Source organism: Hibiscus syriacus, unplaced genomic scaffold, assembly GCF_006381635.1.
Source record: "Hibiscus syriacus cultivar Baekdansim isolate YM2019G1 unplaced genomic scaffold, ASM638163v2 tig00013285_pilon, whole genome shotgun sequence".
In the NCBI taxonomy this organism is placed as follows: domain Eukaryota; kingdom Viridiplantae; phylum Streptophyta; class Magnoliopsida; order Malvales; family Malvaceae; genus Hibiscus; species Hibiscus syriacus.
In genome coordinates, this window is record NW_024062299.1 from 1,282,285 (window position 1) to 1,289,423 (window position 7,139).

The window sequence follows — 7,139 nt, forward strand, 5'->3', positions numbered from 1 at the left end:
ACGATCGAGGTTAAGCAGCTGGACAACATTACTCCTGCAACTATCAGATCAGAAGCAACTTAATCAGTAGGTCATTTTGTTATGAAAATGGATGTTGTCATGTAACTAAAGAGTTAAGTTGTGTATGCTCTGAATATTTTGGTAAATTTATATTACCATATGTATATTATTGTATTTTTCGTAATATAAGTTCAAATATTTTGCTATTATTTGTAATGAGTTGTGTTTTAAAAGTCAATGTAATATCTCTGACTCGTATCCGGGTTGGATAACGGGTTGGGGGGTGTTACACTGCCATTCAAAAACATTAACTCAGCCAGAAAACCACCCAACACCTTTTTGTTTGTCTGTCTATGGTGAGGAAAAACTTGGGTTCTTGAACATGTATGTTTATCAATAAAAGTCATAACTTGAAACATTTCACAATCTTTTATCCTCTTTGCAATCATACGCCATGTACAGTTTTTGTCAATCATACACCTTGTTTCGAAACGATCTTTGCTTAATTTGTTAACTTTTAGTTGATAGCCATCTTCCACACATTTCGTATACAAAGCTATCTTCAAGTCTTCATTTGTATTAAAACAATCATCTTTCTTGATACGAATAATTTTTGTGTAACAATCAACTGCTATTTTTACCAACTCTTCTTCCGGTATCTGAAGTAATTCTGGCATATTCCAGTTATACTCCCGTGGCATTTTCTTCGGGGATTTCTTCTTCTTCTTTTTCTTCTTCAGGGTTATATGAATTACATAATGGATGTTCAACATGTTCATTCACAGTCGTAACTTCCTCCTCATTATCATCAATAACATCTTCCTCGGCAGCGGCTGTTTCATCATCAAAATTTGGGTATTGACCAATATCAAAATCATTACACGCAGGGTCTGTTTCTTCTTCTGAAACATCATCAAAATCCGAGTATTGACCAAGATCAAAGTCCGGGTATTGACTGAGATCAAATTTCGAATACCGACTAGTACTCACAATTTTTTCTGTTGGCTCATCATCGTCTAACTGGTTAATACAAAAACCGGAATTTGGTGCTGAAAGTTGATAGGGATTTGGATTAGGGAAAGGTTGTGGGTTTTGAGATTGTGTTTGGTATTGGAAATGTGGTGAAACAAAATTTGCTTGGTGATGAAATTGTGGTGAAACCATTAAATTTTGAGCACCATAAACTGGGGTTGAAAAACTTAGTTGATTACTACCCGCTACTGACCCAACTTCACTACTTCTAGGTTCAACAACATACAATGTAACATCATCTTGCGAAACACTAATGTAAACAATGAATCGTTCAACATCTTCATTGTCGGTTAACAAATAAACTTTACCTTTTCTCTGATAAGATAACCTAAATCCACTTAAGGGCTCTAAATTCAATTTATTTGCAACACGTAACATTAGAGTTTCATAAGTTAACTTTTTAATGAGTTTTAGTTGAAGATTCATGGGTAATGGCATATATTGTAAAAACCATGAACATTCTCCCATGACCCTCCAAAACACAAATCTATCCAAACATGATCAACATTAGATGATTTCATTATTGTAAATTAATTTACTAAACAAACGAGCTGCGAAACTAAAACCTGTTGCCGGATGGGGAAGGATGTCGTTGGATATAGGAACGGATGTCGCCGGAGAGTGTGATAGATGGAGATGGAATGAGTTGCGATTTAGGGATTTAGGTTATGAGTTGCTTCTGCTGCGTAGTTATATACCCAAAACATTTGTGTTGCGAAACTAAAACCTGTTGCGAATTTGAAATTCAGTGTTGTGACAGTCAGAATCGCGTTGCGATTATGTATTATCGCGTTGCGATAGTCAGAATCGCGTTGCAATTTAAATATTCACATTGCGATAGTCAAAATCGCGTTGCGAATCTGGAAACTGATTTGCGATACTGGAGATCACGTTGCGATTTAGAGATCGCATTGCGATTTTGTTGGTCATTTTGGCAAATCGAAAAAAAGTTGGTCAAAATCGTATATTATAAGGAATTTTCGGTCACTGAGTTATTTCTCTTTTATTAATCCGTTACAAATTAAGTAATCACTTAGATGTTATAATAAGTATAAAAATTCGATAAACCTAATGACTATTCTAAACGATTCACAAATTTAATGATTTTTTAATAACTTGATAAGTTCAATGATGTAACATCTAAGAATTTAATGATTATAACTTGGACCTCCTCTCCCTGCCAGCAGCATTTGCGTCGTCAAACTCCACGTATATCCCGTCGTTTATGTGCAGTCGTGGAAGACAATGTCGATGAAGATGTATGTTTGAATCAAAACTGTGGTGACAACTTTTCATCTTGAAGCAATCTCATCATGCATTATCAATTTTTAAAAGGCATGCAAATCTCAAATATGATGCATAATCATTGTAATATCCACACACTGGTAAGGAAGACGGAGCAAATGAACAAGGGGCAACAGGCAACACGCAAAACAAGAGGTATTCAATCGATTCAATCAGTTCAATTCGAACTCGTAAGTCATAAAGAAGTGAACCCTCGTCATCTGAAACTTTGAAGATCAAAACCAGATCCTATATAAGTGCAATGAGAGTAGGCAAACCTTGGTCCACAATTATTTGTACTTTGTTGTAGGCCATAAGGGGCTTTCGGTCACCCTTGTACGTTAATTTTTCCCTCGCGATGACCTTGACGTCCGAGTCCTTGATTGGATCATCGACTCGAACACCATGCTCCAACACGAATGTCTTATCTGTAGTGTATGTAAATCATACATTTTTCAGAGATGCATGCCTAAATCATCAGATTCAGCATCATTCCAATTGAATCTATGAACAGAGTGCCTTTCTCTTCATGTAGATAGTTCAAGAAACATGGCATATGTTGAAGAAAAGTTTAACTCGTGCAACATGTTTACAAGTCACGATTTTAAAAATGGTTTAGATATTTCAACCCGGACGACAAAGGCGTTCTTTAATCCCTTGTCCATCATCCTCCCGTTAAGGGACCCGACAGCAACAGTATGGGAGTACTTTAAGCTTCTCAAAAACTTTCCATTCTGCAAGTACATAATATCAATTAGAAGAATAAATTTTGTTGTATAATCATGTGTAACAACAATCTAACCTCAAGAGGATACAAAACATAGATGAGAATTAAGAACACAATCAACGTGTTTTGGAAGCGTGAATGGACACTTGGTAAATTTTATAACTCACACGCTATTATTAACACGAACACTAGTACTAATAGCTGCTGCTAGTTTGCAAATTACAAACACCACACAACTTTGCTAAGCTCCACTCTCTCTCTCCATTTTTCTTTCACTCACATACATTCCACAAACTAAACTACAAACACTCTTATATAGAAGTAATTAACCGACCCATATTACTTTTTGTATTGTAATTCTTCTATGCGGTTATGGCCTTATCCTTTACCATTTTGCAGCTTTTGCTTCTCTTAACAATTATCTTCTAATCTGCCGCTACTTACTTAAACTACTTCCTTTTTCATTTACCAAGTATCTGCCATCCTTTTCTTTTGCAATCATGAATATATTCATAATTACTAAAATTAATCACTAAAATCATAAAATATCGACTTGATAATCGAAGTTTACCCGAACTTAAATAAGCTTAACAATCTCTTGCACTTGATAGAACTTGAGTTAGAATAAATGAAACATTGATATATGTTAAGACTTGAATATTAAAAATCCCGAGACCTGAACTAAATCGTTACACGCCACTAAATAATATGAGATTTAATGTAGAATTTTACTGGAACAATGTTGATCTGGGTAATTGCACATTCCCCACCACCACTTTCCTTATATTCCAATTCCACGCCTCACTCTCACGCAGTCTCTTCAAAGAAAAGTACCCCACTTCCACACATTGATACCCCATTTTTGCATGTTTTTAAGTTCCTTTCACTTCAAAGAAGAAAAAACCCACCTTTGTTTTTACCATTACTCATCATATCAGCTATGATAAAGTACACCAGAAGTTATTGGACGATGCTCAAATGATAGATGCCAATAATTACAAAAAAATCTAAACCTCACTTAAATACAACTTGGAAAAGTTAGGTATGGTGGAAATGAAAGGTCTATTTAGACATCTTTGTTATCTGATGATTTGAGCCTGTTATTGCAAACAATCTTGAACTTCAATCCAACAACACAATGCCGCAATGCTTAGTTTTAAGCAACTTTCTAAGCTATCTCTTTCAAATTTGAAGCGATCATAATCACCAATCACACCATATTGCTTATTGGATTTCTTTCTGTGGAGGTCCCCATGCATTATATATATTTCCATTATCTTATCGGTTTCTTGCCCTGGAAGTTACTACAAAAAAACCTAAGCTATTCCATGAACATCACAGCTATATCCTTAATTTAAAACTTGGTATTTGGACAGCTTAAGATTCTTCTACTCATGTTCTTGCATGGCAGGATCTTTGACGATTGGCAAAGCATATTATAGTAATGCATTTCAGAATTTCATTTTGATCCCAACATCAGATTTCTTATTTCGTCTATAGAAATGGCATGAACCCTAATGATCCTAAATCAAAATAAAAATAAACAATAAACAATCTTAATTAGATAATGAATTCGTCAATTCCAATTCCCTACGTAAATTCTCAAGCATTTATCCAAATCATGCATTAGTCGGAATGATTGCAAACATATATAATAAGGAGATTCCACTAAAAACAATCAAAGAAACCAAATTCAGATATCTCCCTCAACCAAAGTTCTATTTGCTTCTTTTAATTTTCTCTCTCCAAGTTGTGATTTCCTTTCTTTACATAATTATCGATATCCGACTAATTAATCGGTTAATTCAAAATGAATACCGTAAATGAAACTCTAGCTTCTTCCTTAACCCTACAATTGCAACGTTTTCGTATGTTGTTTTGGAGTAGATGAACGTGAACCATATTTGTTATCTGTACCATATTAAAAGGATAATATGAGTCGATCTATGAACCTCAACCATAAACGACAAACGATATCAAAATTTAAATCTCATAGTGTATAAACAATACGGATTCTCTCAAACACTCGTAGATTGGGTGTAAATTAAACAAAATTGTGACAATATTTCATAAAGTATTGATCCGTGACTCACCTTTACATGGCAATGGGGGACACGTTTTGTCTGGTAATACGACAATGGTAGCATGGAATTAGACACCTACTCGTCTCCATGATACATTGGTCATTTCGATTTTGTGTTTTGAACATTGCAGTTTCCAGGCTAGTTTCCTCGGTTTACGATGTTCTTGCCCCTAATAACCACACATTTCTCCTCTTATTTTATCCTTTTCACAACTTTAATTATTATTCTTTTTTATCGATGGTCAATTCCCCCTTTATGTTCTTTCTTTTTGCATATTTTGTTTCTCTAAGGTTTAATTCTATTTTCGGTCCTTGTACTTCTGCATGTATAAATTTTCTATTATAGGGAGCTCATTATCTTTACCGATTCTGAATTTTATCTATAATTTTAGAGTTTATGTTAAGAGTTCATAACTGGATCTTTCAATAGTATCATTTAGTTTAATTCAGACCCTTAAGTAATACATTTCCAACATGTTTAGGCAGTGTGGCTTGATAATTAAGGGATGGAAAGTGCAATTATGTATACTTAAGTTGACAATGTGCCTAACTTTTAAAAAATTAATAAATTTTCGAATGGATCTTCTTCTCGCAACTCTTTACAATATACCCTTTTTCTTTATTCATTAATAAGTCGGAGCCTATCTTGCTACTTCTAATGAATATTTTTCTTTATTGATTAACCCTTTTGATGGTCATATTTTCATTAGTTTATCTCAATTTCATAGATTTTTTTAAGATTTTGAGTTTGATTTTACTATATAGCTATTTATTTAATAAAATTAAAAATGAGTATGAGATACGAATCCAACAGATTATGACCTGATCTAATTTTATAAGATTGATTTTTTTTTAAAAAAAATTAGGTTTTAATCAGGTCAGGTTTTTTAGGGAAGATAAAATCGAGTTAGATCATGTTCGAGTCTAGAGTGAAAAATTCCTAATTCAATATGTAATTATCCCTTATATATTTAAAGAAATTGTAATAATATGTGTATGAATTGAGTGAGACTGCATATTTTATGCTAAAATATAACTTAACTTGATTCGTGTCCTTTTCTAAATGAATTTAATTTTAAAATATATTGTTTTTAATTGTATTTAAGGGAGTAAACCAATCCTCTTTTTTTTATACATTAATAAAGTGACAAATCAATATAAGTACTCCAGTTCATTGGAGCACACGTCAAATACTAAGTAAATAATATCATGAATGTCTAAAGTACAACAGTCTTAATATACGGTGAATGAAAGGTTATTTGAAATGGTATATTTTTAACATTATTTTTTTACCGAAAATGTTAATATTGGACGCTACTTAAAATGTTTAACATTTTCGGTAAAACGCTATCTAAATATTATTTTTTTTATCAAAAATATTAATATTAGGCGCTATCTAAAATATTAAATTCGCTATCTAAAATGTTATTTTCTATCGAAATTATATAGAGAAATTAACTTTTAATAAAAAAAATTAATATTTTAAATAAAATTTTACTAAAAATATTAAAAAAATATTAATATTTCTGATAAGGTATTCTTATATATTAAAGATGCCGTAAACATAACTACTCGAATACTATCTCTAATTTTTGTTTACGGGGTTAGATATTATTGTAGTATATATTTGGTAATAGAACTTATATTTTGGTAACTTCAACTTACCATTCTTTGCCGTCCTTATCATATCAACTCAGGATTTTACTAGATTTTTATTTTTAATTATGATCACATCTAATAACTCAGAGCTACCCAACGCCATGAAAATCCATTGATGTACATGATGCCTTTCAATCTCGTGTCCCTTCATCATACACTTTTCGCCTTAAATTTTAATCATATCTTCTTCTTCCTTAGTCACTTAAATATGTTTCCACCTTCCAACATTCTGAGCTTCAGCTACCTTTTCTCCATGACAGAATGCCCTTCTCTTCTTCCTATTGACTCGGCGCCTTTCCTTTGATTCCTTCATCAAAAGAAATGGAGTTTGTTTATATTAGTGATTGAAGCGGC